Consider the following 17,643-nt stretch of genomic DNA (forward strand, 5'->3'; position numbering starts at 1 on the left):
TAAACAACAAAGCATGGCCAGGACTTCCAAAGGAAAACCTAGTAGGCTTCCCTAAGGTAGTAGGATTTGAGCTGTATCTTAAAGAATAGGTTAAAAATAGAGTAATTAAAAATATATATTTGTGTGTGTGATTAATAGCCAGCATTAAAAAGCCTTGACAGAAGCTTGCAGACTTTAAAATGTCCTCTCATCCCACAGAGAACACCCATCTAACAAACTCATCTGGTCCTATAGTCCAAGCTAGTTCTGTATTTAAGCCAAAGAAATTTTGTCAAATTATACATTAAATGTATTGATAGGGTTAGGAACTAACTTCTTCCATTAAAACTTGGAGATGGGGGTGGGGAGAAAGATTCCTAGATCCAACATGTGGAAGAAATAAACATGTGTGTTTACTATGATCTCTAACGCAGATCTTTAGCCTCTAAAACTGTAGATGGAAAACTATTTCCCTGAGATATTTTAACTGATTCCTTGGGAATGAAAGAAAAGTTACAGTCACCAGATGGTGCCTGTAGATGTGAATTTCTTGGATCCTCTTAGGGCACGCAGCGATGGACAGCTGACACTATGATGGTGATGAACCTATTCATGGTCATGGTCAGGATGTACAGAAGAGTAGTCTCAGCTTACTTATCAACTCAGCATTCCATTCACAAGTGGCTTTGATTACAAATCTGTGTCTGTTCCATGATACCAAACAGCTGGTGGAAACTTAATACCTTTTGTCTAGATGTTTAGCTTGTGGTCATATAGGCAAAACACCTGCGCACTAACCTAGCATTTCATCCAGATGTTTGATGGTGTGTGCCTATGACCCTTTCACTATATGCTTTATTTCTTCCTGTTAGCCAATATAAAGCCCAGATTAGATTAAAGTTCAATTTATCTCCAAGTTTAGGGTTTAATTAAACAAAAAACAAAGGAATGCTAAGAATCCACATATGGTGAGCCATGTTTTCTGCTATAAAAATGTGAGAGACTCTTGAGTTCAGAATAACAGAGTAAACACATAACCCACCCAAACAACTTTTATCAAAATTCACCAACCAAGAAATTCCAGGGAGAACAGGTAACAGAAATGTGTATCAATCATTAGGAAGCTAAATGATGTCCATACAATATATGGAAATAGATTTTAGAAAGAGGAATAACAGCAAGTAGCAAAGGCTGAGCAAAGAGAAGGAAAGTCAAACCCTAACACCTGTGAAGAGTTGGAGGGATGCTGTGAGAAGTGGGCTAATTTTCCACACAGGACCCAGAAAAGACACAGGAATAGGAAATACTGGGAAGGGGGCAACAGGATTAAATTAAGTCTATCTAAGGAGCAGTTAGATCCACCTTTTCTAATTCCCAAGCAGTTTGTTGACTTCTTTCCCTTCAAATACTGAAATGGGCAGAGGTAGAGTTCCTTCCAAAGTCAGTGAATCGAGGTAGTCTGTTTGCTAAACAGTGAAATCTCCATCTCCCTTCCAGTCTCAGACCCAGAACACCACCAACATCCAGAATCAAATTCCTAGATTGGACATTGGAGGGTGTTACCCCAGAGGAGATACTGGCCAACAATATTTGGAGAGCCTCAATAGAAAACCAACTGGTCCCCCCAAGTTTGCCTCAGTGAAAATCACCAGCTCCTGTTCAAAGAGCTTCTGGCTGGGTCAGCTTTTTGGTGCCTTAATCTTAAGAGTGAACACCTTAACATAACCACAGTGAAAACAAAAAGAATAAAGAATTTCTGCAACAAAGATGATGCAGGAAAGAAAACATTTTTTTAAAAAGTTCATTAACATCATTAAAGATATGAGAAAAAATACTGCATCTATAAATTAGGAACAAAATGATATAAAAAGGAACTGTGGAGAACAAGAAAAAGTTCCTAGAAATTAAAAATAAAACAGAATGTTTAAAATTCTATAGAATAATTGGAAGACAAAGTCAAATAAATCTTATATAAAGTGTAATAAAATAATAAAATAAGAGAAAAGGAAAATAGGAAAAATGAATGCTCCCAAGACATCCAAAATCTAGAAGAAATTCCAGAAAAATGATAATTAAGATAACAGTGGAGAGAAAATTAGTAAAAGCATAAGAAAATTCCTCAGGACATTTTGAGGAACATGATTTTCCAAATATAAAAGGTATATTTGTCTAGCACCATGTGGGAAGGAAGATACTTGATGATCTATACAAGGATTATCATCACAATGAAGAACCAAAAAGACAGTATGGCAATGAAAAAATAACAAGAACTATACCTGACCTCCTGCAGTGAGCAGCTAGAAACCTGGACAAAACATGGAACAACTTGTTTCAGGCATTGACTAGAATCCTTGAGAAAAAAGGAAAAAATAAGCCAGCTCTGTGCTGTTAGAGGCAATTTCCACACTGTGGTTGCAGTGATGGGGTGGGGGGAGGGGAACCAAACAGAACCAAGAAAGGGAGTAAAGAAACAAATAAGATAGGTCAGAGAGGCTGAGGGGCTGGGAGTTGTGAGGCAGAGCTCTCAAAAAAAGGTAGTTATAGGGGCACCTGAGTGCCTCAGTGGGTTAAAGCCTCTGCCTTCAGCTCAGGCCATGGTCTTAGGGTCCTGGGATTGAGCCCCGAATCGGGCTATCTGCTCATCAGGAAGCCTGTTTCCGCCCCCCCCACCCCCGACCCCGCCTGCCTCTCTGCCTACTTCTGATCTCTGTCTGTCAAATAAATAAATAAAATCTTAAAAAAAAAAAAAAGAGGTAGTTATATAGAAAAAAGATTCAGAAATGTGTATGGTTCCCTTTAGTGTTTGCTGACTCCTGAACCAGGCATGTGGAAACTAGTACTCCAAAATGCTGGACAAAGAATGCCTGGCAAATTAAATGTTCCCAGAGCTCACACAGACCTTGAAATTGAACATTCAACCCCCAACAAGCAGAATGAAGAGGACTTACTGATCATCCAAGGCATTTACGCCTCTCAGGTTGGGCTGAACAATCCCGGGAGTAAAGGCTACTTTCAGTATGTCTTAGCAAAGCTTAAAAACAGACCTCAAAGGGATAAAGCTGATATGGAAGTAAAACTACCTGCTCAAACAAAGCCAAAAACTCTTTACGGTAAGACAAAAAGCAAACAAAATCCAGACATTCAACAACATAAAATACACAGTGCCTAAAATCTAATAAAAAATTACTAAATATGACAAGAAGTTAAGAAAATGTGACCCATAATTAAGGGGGGGGGGGTGGATCAAGCAATAGGAACAGACACAAACAAAAGCCACAGATGATGGACTAGCAGACAAGGATTTTTTTTAAGCTATTAGAACAGTGGACACCTTGAAAGGAAAATAAGAACTCAATGAGGAAATACATGGAAGATATAAAAAAGAACCAAATAGTGAAATTTCTAAGATACAGAAGTACACCATCTGAAAAGAAAGTTTAACTAGATGAAACCACACCCCCAGATCTTGGCTTCTCCAATAGGAGATCACCAAGGCTCCTTGGTGATCAAAATTACTATCATTGCTCATAAGTCAATGTGGATAGCATATATCTTTAATATGATGTGATGAGAATGGCACTTTACCTCTGTGGTCTTCCTCCCCCAAACCCATAACTCCAATGTGGCAGACAAAAAAAAAGTCCCCCAAAATGTTCACCTTTCAAAGCCCAGAGCCTGTGAATATGTTACCTATGGCAAAACAGACTTTACAGATGAGATTAAGGATACAGTCTTTGAGATGGAGAGATAATCCTGCATTATCTGACTAAACACAATCAAATTGCATGAGTCCTTAAAAGTAGAGACCCTCTACTGGCTTTGTGGTCAGTAGAGGGAGAGAGAGAGAGAGATGTGACAGGGGGAAAAGCATCAGAGAGATGGAAGGGTCAGAGAGAACTCCTAGGTTTGTAGATGGAGAATAAAACTACCAGCCGAGAAATTATAGATGGCCTCTGGCTGCAAAAGACAAGGACACAGAGTCTCCTGAGAGCTGCAAGAAAGGATCACAGCCATGTTGACACCTTGATTTTGGCCCAGTGAGACTCATGTCAGACTTCTGACATACAGAATCATAAGAAATAAATTTGTGCTATTTAAGCCACTAAGTTTGGAGTAATTTGTTACCTCAGCAATAAAAAATAAGTCTAATCATGAAAAAAAATCAGACAAACCTACACTGAAAGAAATCCCACAAGATACCTCCCCAAAACTGTCAAGATCATCAGAAAAAAAAGTCTGAAAAACTCACAACCTAGAGCAACCTAGGGAGACATGATGACTACATGTAATGTGGTATCCTAGATGGGAAAAAGGATGTCGGATAAAAACTAAGGAAATGTGAATAAAGTATGGACTTTTATAATAGTAATGAATTGACGTTGGTTGATTATTTGTAACAAAGGTACCACGGTAATGTAAAGAGTTAAGAATAAAGGAAAAAATATTATGTAGAGAAGAACAAAAACAAAGAAGACAGCAGACTTCTCATCAGAATTTTGCAAGCCCAGAAGACAATGGAATGGTACTAATTAATAATCTGATTGATGAATTCAATTTAAAAAGCAGCATAATGCAAAAAAAAAGCATAATTAAACAAGTGGAACTATAAAAAGCTTCTGCACAGCAAAATAAATCATCAACAAAATGAAAAGGGAACCTATTGAAATGGGAGAAAATAATTGCCAATCTTGTATCCTGTAAGGGGCTAATATCCAAAATATATAAAGAACTCCTATAACTCAAAAGAAAAAAAAATCAAACAATGAGATTAAAAAATGGGCAGAAGATCTAAATGCATATTTTTCCAAAGAAAATATGCAGATGGCCATCAGACACATGAAAAAATTTCTCTACATCATTAATCATCAGGGAAATGCAAATCTAAACTACAATGAGATATCACCTCATACCTGTGAAGATGGCTAGTATCAAAAAAACAAGAGATAACAAGTGTTGGCAAGGATATGGAGAAAAGGGAACCCTTGTGCACTGCTGGGAATGGAAAATGGTACAGCTGCTATGCAAAACAGTATAGAGATGTCTCAAAAAATTAAAAATAGAACTATTATAAGATGCTGGAATTCCACTTCTGGGAATTTATCTGAAAAAAAAAATTAAAACACTAAACTCAAAAAGATATGTGCACCTTCATGTTCATTGCAGCATTATTCATAATAGCCAAGATATGGAAACAACCTAGGTGTCCTTTCTATGGTTGGATAAGAAAATTATGGTATATATACAATGGAATGCTATTTATCCATAAAAGAGAATGAAATCCTGCTATCTGCAAATCTATGGATGGACTTCAAGGGCATTACCTTAAGTGAAGTAAGCCAGACAGAGAAGAAGAAATACTGCATGATCTCTCCATATGTGGAGTCCAAAGCAAAACAAAACAAAACAAGACAAGGCCATAGATAACAGAACAAATTGGTGATTGCCAGAGGCAAGGCACGGGCAGTGGAAGACAGAGGTGAACTGTTCTTTGTTTTCTTGTTTAAATAAATGGACTTTGTTTTTATTCTTTTTTAAGATTTTATTTATTTGTTTAACAGAGAGAAAGAGATAGTGAGAGAGGGAACACAACCAGGGGGAGTGGGAAAGGGAGAAGCAGGCTTGCCGCTGAGCAGGGAGCCCAATGCGGGGCTCCATCCCAGCACCCTGGGATCGTGACCTGAGTCAAAGGCAGATGCTTAACGACTGAATCACTCAGGTGCCCCAATAAGTGGACATTTTAAAAACCAGAAAATGGAAATTAAAGTTTTTTTAAAAATGATATTGTAAAACAATAAGAAGAAAATATCTTGGAGTGGATAAAATCAAAGTCTTGGAAGTCACTGAAGAAAAAAATTAATAAATTTAACTACATATAAATATTTTTACATTCAACATGAAAAAACAAATAAGACAAATAGCAAACTGAAAACAAATATTTGCAGCATATATAACAAGGTCATGATTTCTATGAAATAAAAAAATAAATAAGATTTCTTCCTAAGTCTACTTATAAAAAGACCAAAACTCCAGTAGAAAAAAGGACAAGTACATAAACAAAGGGAGATATTTCATAGAAAAAAATGGGTACTAGACACTTTATAAAGATATTTGATGGCAGCTATTAGGAAATAAATGATCCTTAAAGTAAGAATTTTTTTTAAAGATTTTATTCACCTATTTGACAGAGATCACAAGTAGGCAGATAGGCAGGCAGAGAGAGAGAGGAGGAAGCAGGCTCCCTGCTGAGCAGAGAGCCCCGACGCAGGACTCGATCCCAGGACCCTGGGATCATGACCTGAGCCGAAGGCAGAGGCTTTAACCCACTGAGCCACCCAGGCGCCCCAAAATAAGAATTTTTAATAAATGATTTTTGACAAAGATCAAAAAGCCTGATAGGGAATAATTTTCTGCAAGTTCAAGGGAAAGAGATGCTCTCACACACCTGTTGTAGGACAGAAAATGGGTGCAACCCCTTAGGAGGGCAACTTGACAATACGTATCTTAATATAAACTTCCCATGCCCTTTAACCCAGCATTTCTGGATATTCATTGTATTGCTAGCTTAGTAGATATAAGCTTAGGCACTTGGTATTCATTGCAGCACTGTTGTTCTTATAAAAATGTGCAAAAAATCCAAAACTTAAAAAATAAGAAGCTCTGTAGTGGACACAAAACTTAGAATTTAGTTAAAAAGACAAGATTTGGGGCGCCTGGGTGGCTCAGTGGCGGGGGGCCTCTGCCTTCGGCTCGGGTTGTGGTTTCTGGGTCCTGGGATCGAGTCCCGCATTGGGCTCTCTGCTCAGCAGGGAGCCTGCTTCCTCCTTTCTCTCTGCCTGCCTCTCTGCCTACTTGTGATTTCTCTCTGTGTGTCAAATAAATAAAAATCTTAAAAAAAAAAAAAAAGACAAGACTTACATACTGGAATCAATTAGAAAATAATCCTAGGGCAATGTATCCGCTTGCACATTGTACACAGACAAATTATGCTGCTGATCCCCTAAAGTAAATTCTTTAAAAAGTACAGAGTCCACCATTGTCATGGGTTAAATAGTGCCGCCCTCCAAAGACATGTTCATGTCCTGACACCCATTAGAGACTGGGCCTTTGCGGACATGGTTAAGTTCAGGAAATTGAAATAAGATCATTCGGGATTATTCTGGGGGGCCTAAATCCAAAGACAGGTGTCCTTAGGAGAGACAGAAGAGGAGACGACACACTCATAGAACAGAAAGTGTCAGGAAGACAAAGGCAGAGAGAGACTGCACAGGGGATACTTGCAGCTCCAGAAACAGAAAAAAGAAAAAGGAAGGATTGTCCTCCAGAACCTTTGGAGGTCAAGAACAATGGTCGTTTTTATGTTTTTGCTATATATATGACGTTACTAACTACTGATTAAACCAGCCCTACCTTTCAAAGTCCACAAAATCAAATAGATGTAAGATCCTTAACCCTACAACTGTCCACATTATTCCGCTGAACACCCAGATTCTGGGTTGCATAGAATTTCATCATACCACATCTCAACTACATGGGCCCATGTGGCCCCATATGGGGTTCTGGGTGCTTTGTCCCCTTTCCAAGTTGATCAGTTGTCACTCTCAAATGTCTGACCTTGGTGTTTTTTCCATCTTTATTCCTATTCAACGCCAGGAGAGATCAAGCTATTGGGAGAAAATGGAATGGCACATAAAGATTAGTTTTTGCTTTTTTTTTTTTTCTATGCTTACAAATATTTTTTAAAAATCTTTTTGCTATATTAATACTTCCAATGAAAACAACTAAATAGATTAAATGTGTTTTCAGAGGAACAATAAGGCCAGTGATCTTTATAAACCCTAATCAGTGCACACATTTTAGCTATTTCACAGGGCTCAGTAAGAATAATGAATGCACAACCTTGAGCGCCCCCCGCCACACACACAGGTGTCCTATCGCAGACTCATTAACAAAACTTAAACACTCACTTTAATGATATTACCTGACCTATTTTTCATAGAATGACCCATTTTTCTAAAAGACTTAGACCAAACCAATATTCCCAGGTTTGGGACCACTAAAGAAGGAAGGAAGCGGACAGAACTAACATTTACCGGGTGGATGTTACGTGACAGGCTCTCTTCTAGATGCTTACCCACACTCTCACCCTGAGAGCTCATTCCCTTTGAGGTTCAGGCTCTAATTCCATTTCAGTGTTTTATCATCTCTGCCTGGTCGGCTGGAGGAGGCTTCTACTTTGGTTTCCTGACAGCCCATTCTGGACTCGGATGCACCAGAGTGTGATTAAAATAGATCGCGTCACTTTCCTGCCTAAGCCCCTTCAGGCACTTGCCATAGCAATTAGGATGAAATCCACACTCCTTTCAATGGCCTACAAAACCTCTGCTTGTGGTCCGGACTGCACCCTACTTAGTTAGCTCTGTCTCACTTCATCTGGGACGACTCTCTTCCCCACTCACTCCCAAAGCCTCAGCTCTGGGCTCACTCAGCACAGTGCAGCCCACAGGCAAAGAGCTGACCACCAGTCTCTGAGTGGTCCCTGAGCTCAGAATGGTTTTTCACATTTGTAAAAAGTTGGAAAGAACCAGAGAAAGAACACGATTTGGTGACCCGGGAAAATGACAAGCAATTCGAACATCAGGGGCCATAAATAAAGTTTTATTGGAACCCAGCCATGCTCATTCGTGTATCCATTATTCAGGGCGGCCTTTGTGCTACAAAGAGCTGAGTAGTTGGAACGAAGACTGAGCAGCTCACAAAGGCTTGAAATCTCTACTAGGTGGTCCCTTGGCAAGAGAAGTTTGCTGGACCCTGCTTTACTCACACTGGTCTCCTTTCTGTTTCTGAGACTCACCCCGTGCATTCTTTCCTCGGGGCTTTCTATTTCCTGTTCCCTCCTCCTGGAATGTTCTCCAGCTCTCCGAGTGGTTAGTGTATTCTCCTAGGGTCTCATTATCATGGACAAAACCAGCAGAAAGTCACGTACTGTGAGATTGTATCTCTCGCCTATGAAAGGGTCAGACTCCCGATCCCCGGATAAAGGATTGGATTTCAGATTCTTCCTTTCCTATCTGGCAACGGCAAGGAAATAAGAAGCCTCTTGGAGGCCAAGGTTGGCTCTGAACTGCACTGACCTGGTGATTCCCTCTGCAGCCGGTGGGAATGGATGTCCCTTGCCGGTCGCACTCAGGACTCTAAGAAGCTGGAGGAGAGACTGCGTGTCCCATCTTCCAGACTCGAGGGAACAAAGGAAGCTTCAGACACTCTTCTCATGCTGTTTCAGCCACATCTCAGTCCCATTTCAGCCAGCAAAGCAGGTGCACAGCCCAGAATTCTTAGTGTAATCTGCGAACATGGGAATACAAAGGAGGATGAAGTTCCTATGATTACAGCACACTGGTACACGGAAGACAGTAGCCCTCAGTATAAAAGGTAAATACATTTGGTCTGCGGTGTCGTTCAAGTGCACAGATCTTGGATCAGGAGACCGCCTCTCCCCCTATCAGCGGCAGGATCATGCCATTTGTTGACCCACTGAGTCAGCTTCCTGTTCTGTAAAATACCACCTTGCTTAATCCTCTTTCAGATTCCTAAGGATCAAATGAGAAAACATTTGTAGAACTGCTTCTGCAAACTAAGTCTTAAAGAAAAAGTATTTCACGAGCCCTCTGGTAATGCTATGAAACAAGAGAAACATATTCTGCTTAATAAAGTCCACTGTGACAACTCCCACAATTTTGTGCATACTTTAAGACTTTTTAATTAAATTGGTATATGCTTAAATGTTATTTTGTTCTGAAAATAGGCAAAGAAGGGGCACCTGCGTGGTGCAATCAGCCGAGCATCTGACTCTTGATTTCGGCTCAGGTCATGATCTCCGGGTGGTGAGATGGGGCCCCATGTCGGGCTCCGTGCTCAGTTCGGAGTCTGCGTGAGATCCCCTCTCCCCCACTCCCTCCGCCTCCCCCCACCCCTGTTCATGCTCTCTCTCTCTCTCAAATAAATAAATGAATCTTTCTAAAAATAGATAAAGAGAAGATACATATAAGATTCTAGGGGTTGTCAGCTTAAAATGCAAGTACATTCAGTGAAATGCAGGAGGCAGCCCGTCTGAGGTGAGGCCAGGACAGGAGATTCTGAAAAAGAAAGCCACGGAGATAACAGATCAAGGTCAAGTGGGAGGGAGAAATGCACAGTACCTCCTCTCACATTCATGTGGCAGTTTTAATTTAAAAACAACATATTTCTCGGGGCGCCTGGGTGGCTCAGCGGGTTAAGCCTCTGCCTTTGGCTCAGGTCATGATCTCAGGGTCCTGGGATGGAGCCCCACATCAGGCTCTCTGATCAGTAGGGAGCCCACTTCCTCCTCTCTCTCTGCCTGCCTCTCTGCCTACTTGTGATCTGTCTGTCAAATAAATAAATAAAATCGTTAAAAAACAAAAAAACCCAATATGTTTCTCAAAGCAATTGGGTGAATGGGGTGTGCTTCAGGAAGTGTTGCCGTGTAAGTGAGCATACACAGTGCCACGGGGAGCATTCTGACGGAGCCCTCTGAGGGAAAGTGTGAATTGGAAAATAGAGGAACATGCAATAAATCTGTAGTCAGCGAGGACAGCTCTGGGCCAAGAGCCGGTTTTAACATCAACCCGTATGTCTGTTACAACCTGAAAAAGGGCCCCATCCCTGGGGTCCTGAGACGTGGGTCCAAGTGAACGCTCTAGTGCCTGCTGGCCATATGAAGTTGCTCTCTGGGAGCCAGCTTTCTCATCTGCGAAATTGGGACAGTCTGCTCTATCTTACAGGGTGGTTGTGGGTAGAGATAAGCGTGCAAAGCCACTTGCACTGTATGCTGCGCAAAGGGAAGCCGTTGGGGCAGTTCAAACTGGCCAGGTCTGTAACTACACTTTGTTCAAACAGCCCCGTCTTCACTGGTTTGCAAAAGATACCAATGTCACAGCAGAGCCAACACTAGAAGCTGACAAGTCGTACCTGGGGTCCTGGAGATGATTCACGGTAAAAGCCCTGCAGGAAGAGACAGAACCCAGGGGCCAACGTCGCAGTGCAGATCTTCATGTGACTCAAGAGTCTAGTGTCCAGGACGTGACTTAGATCAAACGAGGCCAAAGCCCCAGACCTAGAGAAGCAACCCTCACTGTCGTTGAGAAGGAAAGCCAAAGCCTGAGCCAGAAAAGCTGAACGGAGCACCAGTTTGGAAAGGTAAGAATAGGAAGCAGAAAGTAGACCAGAACCCAGGAGAGTCCTGAGCAGGGCGTGCATGTGCATGGTTGACATGGGATGTCCGCGCTAGAGTGTGGCAGGGGGCTCTTTTTTCCATGCCACTGGGGAGCTAGCTGAACTGCCCACAGCTTCTGGGATGGACCCTTGCCCAGCTGTCTGTCATACCCTAGCAGCTTCCCCAGCTCTGTTCTTGTTCTTTCACCTGTAAAGAACAAGAGTATAGAGTAGGGAACAGAGGTTGGCCCAGGTGAGAGGTTGCTAATGCTGGCCAGCAAGTGTAGGTGACCAAGGAAACTCCAGACCCGTAGCAGTCTGGAAGGTCTCCTTGGTACAGATGGAAGGGGAGTTTCCATGCATCAAAGGCCAATCTCCTTGCCCACCTACAGACCCAAATCCCTCAGCACAGATCTCTACAGAAACTCACCAATCGCCTTTGAAGACGTGGAGGTGGTGACAGACCAGTTTCATAGACCTGGGGTCCAGGGTGGGTGGCCTCTCCTCCACCTCATGTCCACCTTCCCTTCCTGACCACCAGCCCCAGCTGGCAGATGAGATCACCATGCAGTAGTTCCATATTCCCAGTGAATATATAGAAGATGAAAGACAATTTAGGATTACCCATAATGTATAAAACAATGGCGTATACAAAAGATGATTACTGGACCTTGTGTAATCTTTCGTTACAAATGTACTTCGTGAATTTTCAAGAAAATCTAGCATGTAGCATTTATCAAACTTTATTGTACTAATAGAAAAATATTATGGGCTTCCCTATTCATATGTTGAAGCCTGAGCTGCCAATACCCCAGAAAGTGACTGTATTTGGAGATAGGACCTACAAAGGGCCAATTAAGTTCAAGTGGAGTCATCAGAGTGGGCCCTAACACAATGTCTTTATAAAAAGAGAACATTAGGACACAGACAGAGATACCAAACAGGTCCAGGCACAGAGAGATGACTGTGTGAACACACAGCAAGAAGGTAGTTACAAGCCAAGGAGAGAGGCCTCAGAAGAGACTAACCTTGACAACACCTTGGTCTCAGACTTCCAGCCTCCAGAGCTGTGAGAAAATACATTTCTGTTGTTAAACCCACCCCCTCTGTGGTACTTGGCTGTGGTAGCCCTAGCAAACTAAGGCAGAAAACCCGTTAATATCTTAATGCCCAGTTTGGGATATGCTGGAATAGCACGAATGATCATTTCAATACGATTTTATTAAAATTTATGGTGGATATTTATTCATTTTTATGCATCGGTTACCTAGTAGCCCTGGTTTATAAGCACTAACTTAGCCTTTGTGTGAGTTCTTTGCACTGGACCCACGCAAATGCCCCAAGGGGCAGACTCTACCATTACAGACAAACTCAGTCTGTTCTCGGGCTGTGCTCCTAATCCCTAGCTGAGGCCTTTGGGACCGTGTTGGCTTTGTACCAAGTCCATATGGCTATGTTCCGGGAACCATGTTTCCCGGAAATCAGGGGGCAACCTTTGGAAGGCGGAAGTGACGTGGAGGCCATGATTGAAGCAGAAGGTCGGTGTGGGTGGCAGCTCGCGCACCATGCAGTGCCTCTGCTGGCTCTCCGCTTCTCCAGTTTCTCTGACTCCTGGCTAGGTCTGTAAATAACTCCGTGACGAAGTGCACCAGCTCTTCTGCAGGTCTGCTTCATCGTCGAAGTCTCAAGAAAGGCATCAAAGCCCAGTGTGGGACCTACAGGTCCCTTCTCTTCCGCGCAGGTTCCAGTCCTCGCCTGCGCCCCTCGCGGCTCCACTTCGTATCCGTCTTCCCCTCCTGAAGCTAGCCCAGCCTGCTGACTTCAGACCCGCGTCTTGACGCGGGGACAACAGATTGCACAGACTGCTTAACCAGCTCCCATAATCATGTACATTCTAATCCCTACAATAAACTCCTTGTTTCACTCAAAGTGGTTTTGCTTCTCCAATCAAACTTTAATTGATACAGATTTTGGAACCAGAGTGAGGGCTGCTGTAATAAAAACCTAAAACATATGCACTGGCTTTGGGACTGGCCTTGAAAAGTCTGTCAGCAAAGACTTAAATAAACATGAGGAAAATATTATTGGAATCTGAAAGAAAGGAGACATTTTTATGGAGTGGCTTAGGGAAGTTTAGCAACATTGACACCCACGGTAACTTGGAAAGTAGAAAACGCACCAATGAACTGTGTGATCTGGCGGAGGAAATTTCCAGGCACAGTGTTGAAAGTGCCACCTGGCCTCTTCCAGCTGCCTACAATAAAATGAGGGAGTTATAAAGATAAGCTAAAGAACAAACAATTAATTATAAAGGTGACAGGACTTGCTGAGTCTGAAAACAAAATGGCTTCTCGTGCCCAGATGGCAAACAAATCTAAAATTAAGAATGGCTTCTGGATCTCGTTCCAGTAAAGATGGAGCAAGCAGATTCCATAGTCTCTCTCCCACCGGTTACATCTAAAAACACTAGACAGAACATGTAATCAACTAAGGAGAATTCTGAAAGGAATAATACCGGGAGGGTTGGGGAGAGAAATCAAAACTCCAAGAAAGGCCAATAAGGTGGTGAGAAGTCTGGGGTGTTTTTCCTTCCCCAACTCTTGGCATAAACTCACAACTTGAAACTTGGAACAGCTTAAGTTGCAAAGACAGGAAAATATCTCAGAGAAACCCTTTCTTTCCGATCAAAAGAATAGGGAGGGTAGGGTGTCCGGGTGGCTGAGTCCGTTGAGGATCTGACTCCTGATTTTGGCTCAGATCATGATCTCAGGGTTTTGAGATGGAGCCCCTCATAGGGATCCTTACTCAGCAGGGACTCTGCTTAGGATTCCCTCCCTCTGCTCCTCACCCCTCTCTCCCATGGGCTCTCGCTCTCAAAAAAAAAAGAGAGAGAGAGAGAGCGAATAGAAAGGGGAGTCCCTTCATAAAAGACAGTCATTAGGGAAATCCTCAATTTTGTTTCTTTCTGACCTGTCCTGATTCCATAAAGCATTGAGACTTAGGGGTCTTGGGGAGGGGATGAGTGTATTTTGCTTGTGGGAGGGGTGTGAGTCATTGGGGCCAGAGGGCAGACTATAGCTGACTATGTCACCTAAAGAGACCATAAGAGTATCTCCCGTCCCACCTACTCTTCTGACAACACGATCTTATCATCTCTGTTAAGAGATGAAGTCTGTATCTCTTCCCCCTTGAATCTGTGTGAAGCTTTGTGACTACCTCACGCAAAAGTGATACTAATGGAACTTCCAAGGCTCGATCATAAAAGGCGATGCAGTTTGCTCCTGGCTTATTCTTTGGACATGTGTTTTTGGAGGCCAGCTGTCCCTGTGCAGAAGCCCACAGCACATGGGGAAGCCAGGCATGAGTGTTTCCCTGCGGCCCCAGCTGAAATCCCTGCTGACAGGAAGCGATAACCTTGGATTCTAGCCCCAGCCGCCCCCAGACTTCAACCCAGCAAGAACAGCCTACCGAAGCCAAATGAATGTCTACAATTATAAGAGATAACAATAATAAACATTTATTGTTGTATTATGCCACTGAAGTTGGGGTGGTTTGTTACATGGCGATAGGTCACTAAAATGGGAACCATAAAAACAGCTGTTCTGATTTCTTGCTCAACAGCTCTTTGGACTTTCTCCAAATCTATTCTTCTACCTCCCACTTGGAACAGCCAGCCCTGCATATTGATTGCCAAAGCATTCCCACCTTGTCGTTCTCATACTGTGGTTCACACTTCTCATCTTCATCCTCACTATGACTGGGAAACCCTGCAGCCTAGACACCTACACTAGGAATTGCCTCTAAGATCCATCCTCAAGCTTCGCCCTTCAGATGTGGGACCAGCAGAGCAGGAAGGAGGACCTTTCATGACTTGGGGATCATAAGTGTAGAGAAAAGCTTAGTAGCCCCTTGTGAAAGTGAGAGTGAGTAACGGGTATAATTATTACGATTATCACACTACAGAAATCTAGAGAAATGTTGTCAAAAATACAGAGTAAGTCCTAAAGGGAAGAAAGAAAAAATCAGGAGAGAAAAGAGGAAATGAAAGGGACATGTCAAGAACATGAGAAAAATAGACACAGGGTTCTGAGAAATGGGGGGGGATACAATCAAGAGGTAAGAAATGGAAAATGAGGGCAAAAACCCAGGACCAGTGCCTAATGCTTGAAACGTAGCCTAAAAGATCTGCTGAGGCATACAGACGTGTGTGGAGCTCCGAGACAGCCATGGTGTTGTGCAAAGAAAGTGCTAGCACTCTACCATATGTAATCTATACTTCATTGAAAAAGTGAACAAGAAGAAAGAAAAAAAAAAAAAAAAGCCCTAACTGGACTAATGTATACCTATCTTCTGCCTCTGCTGTCAGAACAGTAACATTCAAATCAGTTATATATCTAATAATAATGCAAAACTATGAGCTTTGGAGATGAGGCCTAAAATTTTGAGGGTATTACAGGAAGAGATTTGACAAGGATGACTCTGCTTTCAACAGTGCCTACAATGGTGACAGAGCATACTGAAGGATGGGTGTTGGCTTCCCAACCTCTGTTGGGATGTTAATCATTTAAGGAACAAAGTGTGCTCTACCATTAAATAAATTATGCTGCAAGAAGATGAGAGCCATGACAGAGGTCAAGAAAAGCAATAAAAAAATAAGCAATATGGTAGAAAGCAAGAGTCTATAGAACGTGGCCCCACTTTACTGAAGGACCCCAAACCAAAGAAGGATGTTCTTTCCTCCCTATAGCCCTGAATGAGAAAAAAATTATCCTACGAATCTGAGACAGATCCCAAGAGAAGGTAAAATAATCTGGCTTTACTTCTCGTAGCACCCTGGTTTGAAAGGGCATTTGATGGAACATTGTAGCAGGGTGCTTGAGCAAATGCGGTACAGGTGGGCCAAACTATTGAGTCCCTTATCCCTGGAGAGGCCATGTGCAGCCCCATGCATTTACCCCTGCATGCAATACACAAATATTATCTATCATTATGATTTTTCTATGTGTCTCCAGTGAGGTAGAGAAAACTGAGAGTTGTAGTTGAGTTGATCATTTATTGGCAAGACCTTCTTGTAAGTAACAAGTCTGTGCATAATCTACCCTGATTCCATCCTGGTTAAAGAGAAGGGAAATCCACTTCAAACTACTTTACTATCCCCTTGGAACCCTCCCTCCAATCTGGGCTTTACACCCAAATTTATGTGGGGAGAAGTAGACTAAGGTAGGGGAAGGGTAATGGAGTTTACTGACCAGCTAAGTGACCTTGGGCAAATTACAAATATCATCTAATGAAATCCCTTCACTGTACCCATGAGGAGCCCAGACTGAGGTTAAATGGTTTGAAATATCAAAGCTATGGCTTGGGGTAACACCAAGAATACAACCCCTGTTCTCTCCAGTGCCAGTATGAGGCTGCCCCCGCACTTGAACCAGACTACTGCCCTGCCTGCCATGAGTAAATTACTCACTTAAAGAACAAAAGAAAAAAAACCCACCATGTCACATAGGGAAATCAGCAGGACTGTGGTCCAAGAGGACTGGCTGGCCACCAGGCAGGAAGCTCATAATAGGCAAAGGGCCTTGACCTACTCCTCACATTTACAGATCAGGGTTCTGCTTTGTTGATCCAGAAACCCCAGAACTGGTTGCATCATGGGAGGACAGACTCACACCAGCTGTCCCCAAAGACCTGAAATATAAACCAGAGTATTCCTTGATAAGGGGGACTAGGTCCTCCTAAGGACTATTTCCGCCATCTTCAGTCGCTCCTTCCAGTCATCCAGGTCCCTTAGGGACTAAGCTGAGGAGCACGAAATCAGAGCACCCCAGCCTCCATGAGACCTGACAAAAATCCTGCTCATAATAGGGGATCTATGACTACTGCTTCCTCCTCCACGCCCATCCACCTGCTGCTGAATTCGGCTGTCTGGCTCCTCGCCTGAGAGGCGTCGGCCATCCCACTCCTAGTAACACTCGTCCTTCCCTATGTAGAGCAAACACAATTGATTCCTGGTCCTCTGTGGTAATAATGACGTTCAGTCTCAGATAGGCTTCTATAGATGTCCTGATATAACACAATGATTAGTGGGGGGCATCTCTATTTCCTTAGTCAATAATTGACCAACTATCCTTAGTCTGACTTCCCTCACTATCTTTTGATACGTCCTCACTTAGTCCCAGAGGTGAACTTTATCTCAAAGCTGTGACTTCTTGTTACCGCATGCACTGACTACAGATGCTTCTAGAAGAAATGCCTAGTGACTAGTTCGGGAGCCACCCAATGAATTCTCACAACCCGATTTTGGGAAATCAGGAAGGTTAACACACATTAGAGTTGCTCACTTGGGATTTTTTTCTGCTCAGTGGCACAGAGGGGCTGATTTTGTGTCACTGAAGTACCCTTTAGTGTGACTTCCCCACTTACCCCTCCCTTAGT

At 42.7% G+C, this 17,643-nt stretch overlaps 1 long non-coding RNA gene across 2 annotated transcripts; it reads right to left on the reverse strand.

Moving 5' to 3' along the window:
* Nucleotides 1-7,438: 7,438 nt before the first annotated feature.
* Nucleotides 7,439-13,021, reverse strand: LOC125091264 (uncharacterized). Of its 2 annotated transcripts, XR_007124636.1 has the most exons (4): nucleotides 11,639-13,021; nucleotides 9,417-9,566; nucleotides 9,111-9,321; nucleotides 7,439-7,640 (listed from the first exon to the last, which is right to left on the reverse strand). It is a non-coding gene; the product is annotated as an uncharacterized LOC125091264 (long non-coding RNA). The 2 variants fall into 2 exon arrangements; XR_007124635.1 differs by lacking the exon at nucleotides 7,439-7,640 and having other exon boundaries at nucleotides 8,659-9,321.
* Between the last annotated feature and the right edge of the window lie 4,622 nt (nucleotides 13,022-17,643).

This window comes from Lutra lutra, chromosome 2 (assembly GCF_902655055.1).
Source record: "Lutra lutra chromosome 2, mLutLut1.2, whole genome shotgun sequence".
NCBI classification, from domain to species: domain Eukaryota; kingdom Metazoa; phylum Chordata; class Mammalia; order Carnivora; family Mustelidae; genus Lutra; species Lutra lutra.